Genomic DNA, 14,160 nt, shown 5'->3' with positions numbered 1-14,160 from the left:
CCAATCCCTTGACATTTTTCTCTTCTAAGGCATATCAGCACACTTTGTCAGGAAATATACGCAAAACTCGTCCACATAATTTAGGCGCAGGCGAGGTTCGAACTCGTGATCTTCGGTTTACAAGACCGACGCCTTACCACTTGGATACTGCCACTGTTTAGTAACCTTTGGTATATTCTCCATCCGCATCATTATTAACATTTTATGCAAGCACTCACAATTTAACAATGAACTCGGAAGCTTTTGTCACGATCAAATTTAACAGTGTAAAGTAACTTACCCGTTGCTGTGTTATTCGATATATAGGAATTTTGGAGTTTCCTGTATATAAGGTTCATAACTTTGTGCAATTTATGCTTAAATCTTCTAAACCCCATTGCCGATTCAGTCCTGTTTTCTTCCCTTAACTTGGAGGACCATGCCCCTGAAATTTCATCCAATCCCTTGCCTTATTTCTCTTCTAAGGCATATCTGCACACTTTGTCAGGAAATCTCCGCAAAAGTCGTCCACATAATTTAAGCACAGATGAGGTTCGAACTCGTGATCTTCGGTTTACGAGACCGACGCCTTACCACTGGCCACTACGCCTGATTTGCTTCCATTGGTACATTTTCCATGCGCATCATTATTAACTTTTTATGCAAGCACTCAAAAGTTAATAGTGAACTCGCTAAGCCTAGGTCACGTTCAAACTAAATAGTGCAAAGTATCTTACAAGTTGCTGTGTTTTTTGATCTACAGGAATTTCGACTTTCTTGTATAAAACGTTTTATAACTTTGTGCATTTTATGCTTAAATCTTCCCAACCCCATTGCCGATTCAGTCCTGTTTACTTCCTTTGACTTGGAGGACCATGCCCCTGAAAGTTCATCCAATCCCTTGCTTTATTTCTCTTCGAAGGCATATCTGCACACTTTGTCAGGAAATATACGGAAAACTCGTCCACATAATTTAGGCTCAGACGAGGTTCGAACTCGTGATCTTCGGTTTACGAGACCGACGCCTTACTACTTGGCCACTGCGCCTGTTTTGCATCCTTTGGTATATTTTCCATCCGCATCATTTTTAAATTTTTTATGCAAGTACTCAAAAGTTAATAGTGTACTCGCTAACCCTACTTTACGTTCAAATTTAATGGCGCAAAGTATCTTACACGTTGCTGTGTTTTTTGATCTACAGGAATTTCGGCTTTCTTGTATAAAACGTTTGATAACTTTGTGCATTTTTTGCTTAAATCTTCTCAACCCCATTGCCGATTCAGTCCTGTTTACTTCCTTTGACTTGGAGGACCATGCCCCTGAAATTTCATCCAATCCCTTGCCTTATTTCTCTTCTAAGGCATATCTGCACACTTTGTCAGAAAATATACGCAAAACTCGTCCACATAATTTAGGCAAAGACGAGGTTCGAATTCGTGTTTTTCGGTTTACGATACCGACGACTTACCACTTGGCCACTGCGCCTGTTTTGCATCCATTGGTACCTTTTCCATCCGCATCACTATTGATTTTTATGCAAGCACTCAAATGTTAATAGTGAACTCGCTAAGCCTAGGTCACGTTCAAACTAAATAGTGCAAAGTATTTTACACGTTGCCGTGTTGTTCGATCTACAAGAATTTTGGGCTTTCCTGTATAAAACTTTTTATGACTTTGTGCAATTTATACTAAAATCCTCTGAAATCCATTCCCGATTGCGTCCTGTTTGTTTCTTTTGACTTCGAGCACCATACGCCAGAAATTTCATCCAATTTCTTGACTTCCTTCAATTCTAAGGCATATCTGCATGTTATGTCTGGAACACTCCGGCAAACGCATCCATATAATTTAGGCACAGACGGGGTTCAAACTCGTGATCTTCGGTTTACGAGACCGACGCCTTACCACTTGGCCACTGCGCCTGTTTATTAACCTTTGGTATATTCTCCATCCGCATCATTATTAACATTTAATGCAAGCACTCACAAGTTAACAATGAACTCGCTAAGCTTTTGTCATGCTCAAATTTAACGGTGTAAAGTAACTTACTTGTGGCTGTGTTATTCGATATATAGGAATTTTGGAGTTTCCTGTATAAAAGGTTTATAACTTTGCTTAATTTATGCTTAGATGTTCCTCAGTCCATTGCCAATTTAGTCCTGTTCATTTCCTTTGATTTGGAGAACACTACGCCAGGTGCTTCATCCAATTTCTTGATTTCTTTCACTTCTAAGTCATATCTCCACGTTATGTCTGGAAAACTCCGGCAAACGCACCCATATAGCATGGGCACAGACGAGGTTCGAAGTCTTGATCATCAGTTTACGAAACAGACGCCTTACCACTTGGCCCCTGGACCTGTTTTGTATCCTTTGTACTATTTTCCATTCGCAGCATTTTTAACTTTTTATGCAACTACTCAAAAGTTAATAGTGAAAGCGCTAAACCTACTTTACGTTCAAATTTAATAGTGCAAAGTATCTTACACGTTGCTGTATTTTTTTATCTACAGGAATTTCGGGCTTTCTTGTATAAAACGTTTTATAACTTTGTGCATTTTATGCCTAAATCTTCTCAACCCCATTGCCGATTCAGTCCTGTTTATTTCCTTTGACTTATAGAACCATACCCCTGAAACTTCATCCAATCCCTTGCCTTATTTCTCTTCTAAGGCATATCTGCACACTTTGTCAGGAAATCTCCGCAAAAGTCGTCCACATAATTTAGGCACAGATGACGTTCGAACTCGTGATCTATGGTTTACGAGACCGACGCCTTACCACTTGGCCACTGCGCCTGATTTGCATCCTTTGGTAAATTTTCCATCCGCATCATTATTAACTTTTTATGCAAGCACTCAAAAGTTAATAGTGAACTCGCTAAGCCTAGGTCACGTTCAAATTAAATAGTGCAAAGTATTTTACACGTTGCTGTGTTTTTGATCTGCAGGTATTTCGGGCTTTCTTGTATAAGACGTTTTATAACTTCGTGCATTTTATGCTTAAATCTTCTCAACCCCATTGCTGATTCAGTCCCGTTTACTTCCTTTGACTTGGAGGACCATACCCGTGAAATTCCATCCAATCCCTTGTCTTATTTCTCTTCTTAGGCATATCTGCACACTTTGTCAGGAAATCTCCGCAAAAGTCGTCCACGTATTTTAGGCACAGACGAGGTTCGAACTCATGATCTTCGGTTTACGAGACCGACGCCTTTCCACTTGGCCACTGCGCCTGATTTGTATCCTTTGGTACATTTTCCATCCGCATCATTATTAACTTTTTATGCAAGCACTCAAAAATTAATAGTGAACTCGCTAAGCCTAGGTCACGTTCAAACTAGATAGTGCAAAGTATTTTACACGTTGCTGTGTTTTTTATCTGCAGGGATTTCGGGCTTTCTTGTATAAGACGTTTTATAACTTCGTGCATTTTATGCTTAAATCTTCTCAACCCCATTGCCGATTCCGTCCTGTTTACTTCCATTGACTTGGAGGACCATACCTCTGAAATTCCATCCAATCCCTTGTCTTATTTCTCTTCTAAGGCATATCTGCACACTTTGTCAGGAAATCTCCGCAAAAGTCGTCCACATAATTTAGGCACAGATGAGTTTCGTTCTCGTGATCTATGGTTTACGAGACCGACGCCTTACCACTTGGCCACTGCGCCTGATTTGCATCCTTTAGTAAATTTTCCATCCGCATCATTATTAACTTTTTATGCAAGCACTCAAAAATTAATAGTGAACTCGCTAAGCCTAGGTCACGTTCAAACTAAATAGTGCAAAGTATCTTACACGTTGCTGTGTTTTTTGATCTTCAGGAATTTCGGCTTTCTTGTATAAAACGTTTTATAACTTTGTGCATTTTATGCTTAAATCTCCCCAACTCCTTTCCCGAATCAGTCCTGTTTCTTTCCTTTGACTTCGACGATAATACGCCAGAAACTTCATCCAATCCCTTGTCTTATCTTTCTTCTAAGGCATATCTTCACGTTATGTCTAGAACACTCCGCCAAAAGCATCCATATTGTTTAAGCACAGACGAGGTTCGAAGTCTTGATCATCAGTTTACGAAACAGACGCCTTACCACTTGGCCCCTGGACCTGTTTTTTATCCTTTGTGCTATTTTCCATTCGCAGCATTTTTAACTTTTTATGCAAGTACTCAAAAGTTAATAATGAAAGCGCTAAACCTACTTTACGTTGAAATTTAATAGTGCAAAGTATCTTACACGTTGCTGAATTTTTTGATCTACATGAATTTCGGGATTTGTTGTGTAAAACGTTTTATAACTTTGTGCATTTTATGCCCAAATCTTCTTAACCCCATTGCCGATTCAGTCCTGTTTATTTCCTTTGACTTGGAGGACCATACCCCTGAAATTTCATCCAATCCCTTGTCTTACTTCTCTTCTAAGGCATATCTGCACACTTTGTCAGGAAATCTCCGCAAACCTCGTCAACATAATATGGGCACAGACGAGGATCGAACTGGTGATCTTCGGTTTACGAGAGCGACGCCTTACCACTTGGCCACTGCGCCTGTTTTGCAACCTTTGGTATATTTTCCATGTGCATCATTATTAAAATATTATGCAAGCCCACAATAGTTAACAGTGAGCTCGCTAAGCCTAGGTCACATTTAAACTAAATAGCGCAAACTATCTTACACGTTGCCATGTTGTTCGATCTACAAGAATTTCGGGCTTTTCTGTACAAAACGTTTTATAACTTTGTGCAATTTATGCTTAAATCTTCCCAACTCCTTTCCCGATTCAGTCCTGTTTCTTTCCTTTGACTTCGAGGACAATACGCCAGAAATTTAATCCTCTTGTCAGGGGACATCTGCCTCAACCCAGGTCCTGTTAAGTATCCCTGTTCTTCATGCTTTAAACCTGTGGCAAAAACACACAAAGCACTTTCTTGTGACAAGTGTGGATTATGGGCTCATAAAAAATGTGAGCGTATTTCTCATAAAAAATTTCAACAATTTATGAAGACTCCTGAAGATAAACTGTTTTTCGTTTGCAGTCCGTGTCTTTCTCGTAATTTGCCCTTTGCTAATGAGGAGTCATTTGGTGACGAAATTCCGGACAACATCAATATTACTATTGATGAAAACTTTGATTTTGAGGCAATCAGAAATGGGAAGGGCTTAAAAATGGCCCATCTCAACATTAATGGTCTGTCATCCAAACTAGACTATGTTAAACTTCTGCTACATCAAACAAAACTTTATGTATTCTCCATCTGTGAAACCAAAATTGATGACACCATCACTGACAATGACGTTAAAATTGATGGCTATGTTTGTTATAGGAATGATCGGAATAGACGAGGTGGGGGTGTTCTAATTTTTGTTAATGAAAACTTGGATAGCCACCTTTTGAAACACCTTTACTTCGAAAATGTTGAATCACTATGGGTGAAAGTGTGCCTGAAAAAAACTAAACCTATTTACGTGTGTGGGGTTTACAGGCCACCTGGAGGTAGTGATTTGCAGAGTACCGAAAACCTGTGTACTCATTTTAAACAGTGTCTTAACAAGCTCCCAAAAGAAAAAGAAGTTTTTATCTTGGGAGATTTAAACTGTAACATGCTTTTAAAATATGCTCTTTCCTCCAAAATAAAGGAATTATGCTCCACTCTTTTCCTAAAACAACATAATACGGAGCCAACTCGTGTTACTGAAAATAGTAGCACTCTTATAGACTTGATACTTTCTAACAGTTCTTGTATTTCTAAAACTGGTGTCATGGATTTAGGCATCAGTGATCACAATTTAGTTTATGTGATCAGAAAATTCAAAAGGCCAAAATTTGAACCTAAAACATGCAAGGTTCGTAGCTACAAGAACTTCAGTGAAGAGGCTTTTCTGAAGGACCTCAGGAATTTAGGCTGGTCATATTTTAATAATTATGATGACCTTGATAAAGCATGTGAGAAACTGAATAAAATGTTAAAACAGTGGCTGACAAACATGCCCCTTTCAAAACACATAGATTTTCTGGCCGTTTTGAGGCATGGGTCACTGATGAATTAATAATAGCCATCAAAGAAAGAGACTTCTTGAAACGGAAAGCATCAAAAACAAAATCCATCATAGACTGGGAAGCTTTCAAACAAAAAAGGAACCAGGTAATAGGTCTCAAAAATCGACTCAAAAACGAGTACTATAATGACGTTTTGCAGGACTTTCAAAAACGGCTAAAACAACTTTGGAAAACCCTAAAAAAACTGGTTCCTGATAAGTCAGGCAATACTACCTCGATAAAACGAGTAGTCCAAAACGATGGTACAGAAACTTCTCACCCAAAAGAAATTTCCAACACATTCAATTCATTTTTTGTCAGTGTTGGTGCCAAACTAGCCTCTACATTTTCTTCTGACACTACTAATGTTAATCCACCTGTTAGCGGACACGATTTTCGGTGGGCTCGTATTGAGACCAAAAGTGTCGAAAAAATAATTAGATCACTAAAACTTAATAAAGCTACAGGCTTGGACGGAATTGGTTCACGACTGCTAAAAGCAGGTTCGTCAGTTTTAGGTATTTTCAACAAATCTTTATTTACTGGTTATGTACCTAAATGTTGAAAGACTAAAAGGGTCTCGCCTATTTTTAAAAGTGGCAATAAAACAGATCCTACTAATTATCGGCCTATCTCCATTTTGCCAATTCCTATGAAAATTTTTGAAAAGTTAGTGCATGAGCAAATGTCTCATTTTATTTTTGAGCACAACTTCCTGAATGACAGACAGTCCGGATTTCGAAAACTCTTTTCCACAGAAACTGCAGTAGTCGATGTCTCTGATTTTATTCTTACTGAGCTCGACCAACATAACTTTGTTTGTGCTGTGCTCATTGACCTTAAAAAAGCTTTTGACACTGTTGATCATAAAATTTGGTTAAAAAAACTATGGTGTTTTGGCATCAGAGATGCTGCCTTTGACTGGTTCGAGTCCTACTTAACGGACCGAATGCAGCTGACTCTTGTAAACGACACAGGATCAGATCTGCTTCATGAAAACGCTTTTGGGGTGCCGCAGGGATCTGTGTTGGGGCCCCTGCTCTTTCTTTTGTATATTGATGACTTAAAATCTGTCATCAATTCAAACTACCACCATCTATATGCGGATGATACAATAATTATTTCGTCTCATAAAAACTTGGATACCCTTGTCTCCCAGGTCGAGTTAGAACTTTCGCAAGTCGACCTCTGGCTAAATAATAACAAAATGACTATTAATACGGACAAAACTAAAACAATCTTTTTCGGCAACCACAGCCAGTTAAAAAAAGTTGAGAACAAAACTATCAACTGTATGGGTATTCCTTTGAAGAGGAGCGAAAAATTTAAATATCTTGGGGTAACATTTGATCAAAAAATAAAATGGGAAAAGCACATTAATGACATAAATAGAAAAATACTAATTAAATATTCTAAAATTAGAACCATTGCATCCTGTTTAACACCTCACACAAAAAACCTTTTAATTAATGCACTTGTCATGCCATATTTCAACTACTGCTCCTCGGCATGGGCTTGTGCCACCCAAGGTAGATTGGGAAAACTAGAAAAACGATTAAAATGTGTCCGTACCTTTCTTGGGAAAGAGAGGGAATATTCAATGAATAATTTACTCATCAAAAACGATGCCATATTAGTTTTCAAAGCCATGAATCACATTGCTCCTGATTACATGCGCTCAAAATTCCTTTTGACAAAAAACTGTCATAATCATCAAACAAGAGGAGCTTCAAAAAACAGGTTTACACTTCCCTTGGTCAACACGGAATTTGGCAAAAAAGCCTTCCCATTTAGAGCTGCAAAAGTGTGGAATAATCTTCCAGACCAAGTGACCTGTGATGGAAGTCTGCTTTCGTTTAAGACTTCCATCTCTAATGTATTTGGCAAATTCTAATGGAGATCACTTTTTAATTTTTTAACTTTTGTTTTTTATTCTTTTTCTTTTCAATTTTCACAGATTATAAATGTTACTATGTTTGATTGAGCTGAGGCAGTCTAAGGTTTATCATTTTTTGTTTCTTTTTTGTTCTAGTGGCCCCCAGTGGAAACAATCCACTAACTATAGGTTTTTGTGATTTTCTGGGCTAGCCACTTTAAATATTTATTATTATTATTATTATTATTATTATTATTATTATTATTATTATTATTATTATTATTATTATTATTATTATTATTATTATTATTATTATTATTATTATTATTATTATTATTATTATTATTATTATTATTATTATTATTATTATTATTATTATTATTATTATTATTATTATTATTATTATTATTATTATTATTATTATTATTATTATTATTATTATTATTATTATTATTATTATTATTATTATTATTATTATTATTATTATTATTATTATTATTATTATTATTATTATTATTATTATTATTATTATTATTATTATTATTATTATTATTATTATTATTATTATTATTATTATTATTATTATTATTATTATTATTATTATTATTATTATTATTATTATTATTATTATTATTATTTTTATTATTATTATTATTATTATTATTATTATTATTATTATTATTATTATTATTAGAAACTTCATCCAAACCCTTGTCTTATCTCTCTTCTAACGCATATCTTCACGTTATGTCCAGAACACTCCGCCAAAAGCATCCATATAGTTTAGGCACAGACGAGGTTCGAAGTCTTGATCATCAGTTTACGAAACAGACGCCTTACCACTTGGCCCCTGAACCTGTTTTGTATCCTTTGCACTATTTTCCATTCGCAGCATTTTTAACTTTTTATGCAAGTACTCAAAAGTTAATAGTGAAAGCGCTAAACCTACTTTACGTTCAAATTTAATAGTGCAAAGTATCTTACACGTTGCTGTGTTTTTTCATCTACAGGAATTTCGGGCTTTCTTGTATAAAACGTTTTATAACTTTGTACATTTTATGCCTAAATTTTCTCAACCCCATTGCCGATTCAGTCCTGTTTATTTCCTTTGACTTATAGAACCATACCCCTGAAATTTCATCCAATCCCTTGCCTTATTTCTCTTCTAAGGCATATCTGCCCACTTTCTCAGGAAATCTCCGCCAAAGTCGTCCACATAATTTAGGCACAGATGAGGTTCGAACTCGTGATCTATGGTTTACGAGACCGACGCCTTACCACTTGGCCACTGCGCCTGATTTGCATCCTTTGGTAAATTTTCCATCCGCATCATTTTTAACTTTTTATGCAAGTACTCAAAAGTTAATAGTGAACTCGCTAAGCCTAGGTCACGTTCAAACTAAATAGTGCAAAGTATCTTACACGTTGCTGTGTTTTTTTATCTACAGGAATTTCGGGCTTTCTTGTATAAAACGTTTTATAACTTTGTGCATTTTATGCTTAAATCTTCTCAACCCCATTGCCGATTCCGTTCTGTTTACTGCCTTTGACTTGAAGGAACATGCTCCTGAAATTTCATCCAATCTCTTGCCTTATTTCTCTTCTAAGGAATATCTGCACACTTTGTCAGGAAATCTCCGCAAAAGTCGCCACGTATTTTAGGCACAGACGAGGTTCGAACTCATGATCTTCGGTTTACGAGACCGACGCCTTTCCACTTGGCCACTGCGCCTGATTTGTATCCTTTGGTACATTTTCCATCCGCATCATTAATAACTTTTTATGCAAGCACTCAAAAATTAATAGTGAACTCGCTAAGCCTAGGTCACGTTCAAACTAAATAGTGCAAAGTATTTTACACGTTGCTGTGTTTTTTATCTGCAGGGATTTCGGGCTTTCTTGTATAAGACGTTTTATAACTTGGTGCATTTTATGCTTAAATCTTCTCAACCCCATTGCCGATTCAGTCCTGTTTACTTCCTTTGACTTATAGAACCATACCCCTGAAATTTCATCCAATCCCTTGCCTTATTTCTCTTCTAAGGCATATCTGCACACTTTGTCAGGAAATCTCCGCAAAAGTCGTCCACATAATTTAGGCACAGATAAGGTTCGAACTCGTGATCTATGGTTTACGAGACCGACGCCTTACCACTTCGCCACTGCACCTGTTTTGCAACCTTTGGTATATTTTCCATGTGCATCATTATTAAAATATTATGCAAGCCCACAATAGTTAACAGTGAGCTCGCTAAGCCTAGGTCACGTTCAAACTAAATAGCGCAAACTATCTTACACGTTGCCATGTTTTTCGATCTACAAGAATTTCGGGCTTTCCTGTATAACACGTTTTATAACTTTGTGAAATTTATGCTTAAATCTTCCCAACTCCTTTCCTGATTCAGTCCTGTTTCTTTCCTTTGACTTCGAGGACAATACGCCAGAAACTTCATCCAATCCCTTGTCTTATCTCTTTTCTAAGGCATATCTTCACGTTATGTCCAGAACACTCCACCAAAAGCATCCATGTAGTTTAGGCACAGACGAGGTTCGAAGTCTTGATCATCAGTTTACGAAACAGACGCCTTACCACTTGGCCCCTGGACCTGTTTCGTATCCTTTTTACTATTTTCCATTCGCAGCATTTTTAACTTTTTATGCAAGTACTCAAAAGTTAATAGTGAACGCGCTAAACCTACTTTACGTTCAAATTTAATAGTGCAAAGTATCTTACACGTTGCTGTGTTTTTTGATCTACAGGAATTTCGGCTTTCTTGTATAAAACGTTTTATAACTTTGTGCATTTTATGCTCAAATCTTCTCAACACCATTGCCGATTCAGTCCTGTTTATTTCCTTTGACTTGGAGGACCATACCCCTGATGTTTCATCCAATTCTTCACTTCTTTCACTTCTAAGTCATATCTGCACGTTATGTCCGGAAAACTCCGGCAAACGCCACCATATATCTTAGGCACAGACGAGGCTCGAACTCGTGATCTTCGGTTTACGAGACCGACGCCTTACCACTTGGCCACTGCGCCTGTTTTGCATCCTTTGGTATATTTTCCATCCGCGTCATTTTTAACCTTTTATGCAAGCACTCACAAGTTAATAGTGAACTCTCTAAGCCTACTTTACGTTCAAACTTAATAGTACAAAGTATCTTACACGTTGCTTTGTTCTTTGATCTACAGGAATTTCAGGCTTTCTTGTATAAAACGTTTTATAACTTTGTGCATTTTATGCTTAAATCTTCTCAACTGTATTCACGATTCAGTCCTGTTTCTTTCCTTTGACTTCGAGGACAATACGCCAGAAACTTCATCCAATCCCTTGTCTTATCTCTTTTCTAAGGCATATCTTCACGTTATGTCTGGAACACTCCGGCAAACGCATCCATATAACATAGGCACAGACGAGGTTCGAACTCGTGATATTCGGTTTACGAGACCGACGCCTTACCACTTGGCCACTGCGCCTGTTTATTAACCTTTGGTATATTCTCCATCCGCATCATTATTAACATTTAATGCAAGCACTCACAAGTTAACAATGAACTCGCTAAGCTTTTGTCATGCTAAAATTTAACGGTGTAAAGTAACTTACTTGTGGCTGTGTTATTCGATATATAGGAATTTTGGAGTTTCCTGTATAAAAGGTTTATAACTTTGTGCAATTTATGCTTAGATTTTCCCCAGTCCATTGCCAATTTAGTCCTGTTCATTTCCTTTGATTTGGAGAACAATACGCCAAGTGCTTTATCCAATTTCTTGACTTCTTTCAATTCCAAGTCATATCTGCACGTTATGTCTGGAAAACTCCGGCAAACGCACCCATATAACTTAGGCACAGACGAAGATCGAACTCGTGATCTTTGGTTTACGAGAACGACGACTTACAACTTGGTCACTGCGCCTGATTTGTATCCTTTGGTGCATTTTCCATCCGCATCATTACTAACTTTTTATGCAAGCACTCAAAAGTTAATAGTGAACTCGCTAAGCCTAGGTCACGTTCAAACTAAATAGTGCAAAGTATTTTATACGTTGCTGTGTTTCTTATCTGCAGGGATTTCGGGCTTTCTTGTATAAGACGTTTTATAACTTCGTGCATTTTATGCTTAAATCTTCTCAACCCCATTGCCGATTCAGTCCTGTTTACTTCCTTTGACTTGGAGGACCATACCCCTGAAATTCCATCCAATCCCTTGTCTTATTTCTCTTCTAAGGCATATCTGCACACTTTGTCAGGAAATATACGCAAGACTCGACCACATAATTTAGGCACAGACGAGGTTCGAACTCGTGATCTTCGGTTTACAAGACCGACGCCTTACCACTTGGCCGCTGCGCCTGTTTTGCATCCTTTTGTATATTTTCCATCCACATCATTTTTAACTTTTTATGCAAGTACTCAAAAGTTAATAGTGAACTCGCTAAGCCTAGGTCACGTTCAAACTAAATAGTGCAAAGTATCTTACACGTTGCTGTGTTTTTTGATCTACAGGAATTTCGGGCTTTCTTGTATAAAACGTTTTATAAATTTGTGCATTTTATGCTTAAATCTTCTCAACCCCATTGCCGCTTCCGTCCTGTTTACTTCCTTTGACTTGGAGGAACATGCCCCTGAAATTTCATCCAATCCCTTGCCTTATTTCTCTTCTAAGGCATATCTGCACACTTTGTCAGGAAATCTCCGCAAAAGTAGTCCACATATTTTAGGCACAGACGAGGTTCGAACTCATGATCTTCGGTTTACGAGACCGACGCCTTACCACTTGGCCACTGCGCCTGATTTGTATCCTTTGGTACATTTTCCATCCGCATCATTATTAACTTTTTATGCAAGCACTCACAAGTTAATAGTGAACTCTCTAACCCTACTTTACGTTCAAATTTAATGGCGCAAAGTATCTTACACGTTGCCGTATTTTTTGATGTACATGAATTTCGGAATTTGTTGTGTAAAACGTTTTATAACTTTGTGCATTTTATGCTTAAATCTTCTCAACCCCATTGCCGATTCAGTCCTGTTTACTTCCTTTGACTTGGAGGACCATACCCCTGAAATTCCATCCAATCCCTTGTCTTATTTCTCTTCTAAGGCATATCTGCACACTTTGTCAGGAAATATACGCAAGACTCGTCCACATAATTTAGGCACAGACGAGGTTCGAACTCGTGATCTTCGGTTTACAAGACCGACGCCTTACCACTTGGCCGCTGCGCCTGTTTTGCATCCTTTGGTATATTTTCCATCCGCATCATTTTTAACTTTTTATGCAAGTACTCAAAAGTTAATAGTGAACTCGCTAAGCCTAGGTCACGTTCAAACTAAATAGTGCAAAGTATCTTACACGTTGCTGTGTTTTTTGATCTACAGGAATTTCGGGCTTTCTTGTATAAAACGTTTTATAAATTTGTGCATTTTATGCTTAAATCTTCTCAACCCCATTGCCGCTTCCGTCCTGTTTACTTCCTTTGACTTGGAGGAACATGCCCCTGAAATTTCATCCAATCCCTTGCCTTATTTCTCTTCTAAGGCATATCTGCACACTTTGTCAGGAAATCTCCGCAAAAGTAGTCCACATATTTTAGGCACAGACGAGGTTCGAACTCATGATCTTCGGTTTACGAGACCGACGCCTTACCACTTGGCCACTGCGCTTGATTTGTATCCTTTGGTACATTTTCCATCCGCATCATTATTAACTTTTTATGCAAGCACTCACAAGTTAATAGTGAACTCTCTAACCCTACTTTACGTTCAAATTTAATGGCGCAAAGTATCTTACACGTTGCCGTATTTTTTGATGTACATGAATTTCGGGATTTGTTGTGTAAAACGTTTTATAACTTTGTGCATTTTATGCTTAAATCTTCTCAACCCCATTGCCGATTCCGTTCTGTTTACTTCCTTTGACTTGGAGGACCATACCTCTGAAATTCCATCCAATCCCTTGTCTTATTTCTCTTCTAAGGCATATCCGCACACTTTGTCAGGAAATATACGCAAAAGTCGTCCACATAATTTAGGCACAGATGAGTTTCGTTCTAGTGATCTATGGTTTACGAGACCGACGCCTTACCACTTGGCCACTGCGCCTGATTTGCAACCTTTGGTATATTTTCCATGTGCATCATTATTAAAATATTATGCAAGCCCACAATGGTTAACAGTGAGCTCGCTAAGCCTAGGTCACGTTCAAACTAAATAGCGCAAACTATCTTACACGTTGCCATGTTGTTCGATCTACAAGAATTTCGGG

The 14,160-nt window shown here is 37.6% G+C and overlaps 8 non-coding genes across 8 annotated transcripts; all 8 read right to left on the bottom strand.

Annotated features, from left to right (window-relative positions):
* Positions 1–954: 954 nt before the first annotated feature.
* Trnat-cgu (transfer RNA threonine (anticodon CGU)) lies at positions 955–1,026 on the bottom strand. The gene has a single exon. It is a non-coding gene; the product is annotated as a tRNA-Thr (tRNA).
* Positions 1,027–1,829: 803 nt separating this feature from the next.
* Trnat-cgu (transfer RNA threonine (anticodon CGU)) lies at positions 1,830–1,901 on the bottom strand. Its single transcript has one exon. It is a non-coding gene; the product is annotated as a tRNA-Thr (tRNA).
* A 1,240-nt stretch (positions 1,902–3,141) lies between these two features.
* Positions 3,142–3,213, bottom strand: Trnat-cgu (transfer RNA threonine (anticodon CGU)). The gene has a single exon. It is a non-coding gene; the product is annotated as a tRNA-Thr (tRNA).
* A 6,337-nt stretch (positions 3,214–9,550) lies between these two features.
* Trnat-cgu (transfer RNA threonine (anticodon CGU)) lies at positions 9,551–9,622 on the bottom strand. The gene has a single exon. It is a non-coding gene; the product is annotated as a tRNA-Thr (tRNA).
* A 1,239-nt stretch (positions 9,623–10,861) lies between these two features.
* On the bottom strand, positions 10,862–10,933 carry Trnat-cgu (transfer RNA threonine (anticodon CGU)). The gene has a single exon. It is a non-coding gene; the product is annotated as a tRNA-Thr (tRNA).
* A 366-nt stretch (positions 10,934–11,299) lies between these two features.
* On the bottom strand, positions 11,300–11,371 carry Trnat-cgu (transfer RNA threonine (anticodon CGU)). The gene has a single exon. It is a non-coding gene; the product is annotated as a tRNA-Thr (tRNA).
* A 1,240-nt stretch (positions 11,372–12,611) lies between these two features.
* On the bottom strand, positions 12,612–12,683 carry Trnat-cgu (transfer RNA threonine (anticodon CGU)). Its single transcript has one exon. It is a non-coding gene; the product is annotated as a tRNA-Thr (tRNA).
* Positions 12,684–13,487: 804 nt separating this feature from the next.
* Positions 13,488–13,559, bottom strand: Trnat-cgu (transfer RNA threonine (anticodon CGU)). Its single transcript has one exon. It is a non-coding gene; the product is annotated as a tRNA-Thr (tRNA).
* Between the last annotated feature and the right edge of the window lie 601 nt (positions 13,560–14,160).

The sequence above is a fragment of the Hydractinia symbiolongicarpus genome, chromosome 14 (genome assembly GCF_029227915.1).
Source record: "Hydractinia symbiolongicarpus strain clone_291-10 chromosome 14, HSymV2.1, whole genome shotgun sequence".
In the NCBI taxonomy this organism is placed as follows: domain Eukaryota; kingdom Metazoa; phylum Cnidaria; class Hydrozoa; order Anthoathecata; family Hydractiniidae; genus Hydractinia; species Hydractinia symbiolongicarpus.
This window is presented reverse-complemented; position numbering and strand designations above follow the sequence as displayed.